Genomic DNA, 652 nt, shown 5'->3' on the forward strand with positions numbered 1-652 from the left:
GTGGAACGACCTTGAAGAATGTTTTGGGAGGAAAGCTCAGAATTTTCAGGTTCTGATTTGTCTTTAGAACCCTGCATGGAGTCCACGAGGGGCACTGCTGGCCAGTACGTGAGTCCTAACAATTCATGTCTGGAGCAGGTGGGCAAAGCATGTTTCCTCTGTGTTGCAAAATAAAACTCTGCTTCCTGAAAGAGAAACAAAAAAAGAATGGACTCTGGAGATTCAATGCGTAGCGTATTAAGTTACCAAAGGAACCTTAAGGATGATGAAAATAGTGGCTTGCGAGGTTTTCCCTGCATTAGGCAGTAGGTTTTTACTCTTCTGATTCTTTCTGGTTCTGAAGAACCCAGACAAGAAGTGAATGGCAGAAAGCAGGGCTTTAGAGCCTGTCAGACATCACTTACAAAAGTTCCTTCTCAGGGTCTACGCAACCTTTAAGATTAATTGTCACAACCTTCTCGAACAGCGCTCCCAGGAACGCATAAATGAGAGGCCCTGTTATCCCAGCTCTCAAAACCTGGCAGAAAAGGGATCAGTCAACCGGGCAAAGCGGAAACTCACAGCTCTCCTAAAGGGGACAAAGTCTGGGACACTCCAGCTGCGTCCGGATCTTGGCTCAGTGGACGCTCTGGGTGGAGGAGCCACAAGCACA

The sequence above is a fragment of the Sciurus carolinensis genome, chromosome 1 (genome assembly GCF_902686445.1).
Source record: "Sciurus carolinensis chromosome 1, mSciCar1.2, whole genome shotgun sequence".
NCBI classification, from domain to species: Eukaryota; Metazoa; Chordata; class Mammalia; order Rodentia; family Sciuridae; genus Sciurus; species Sciurus carolinensis.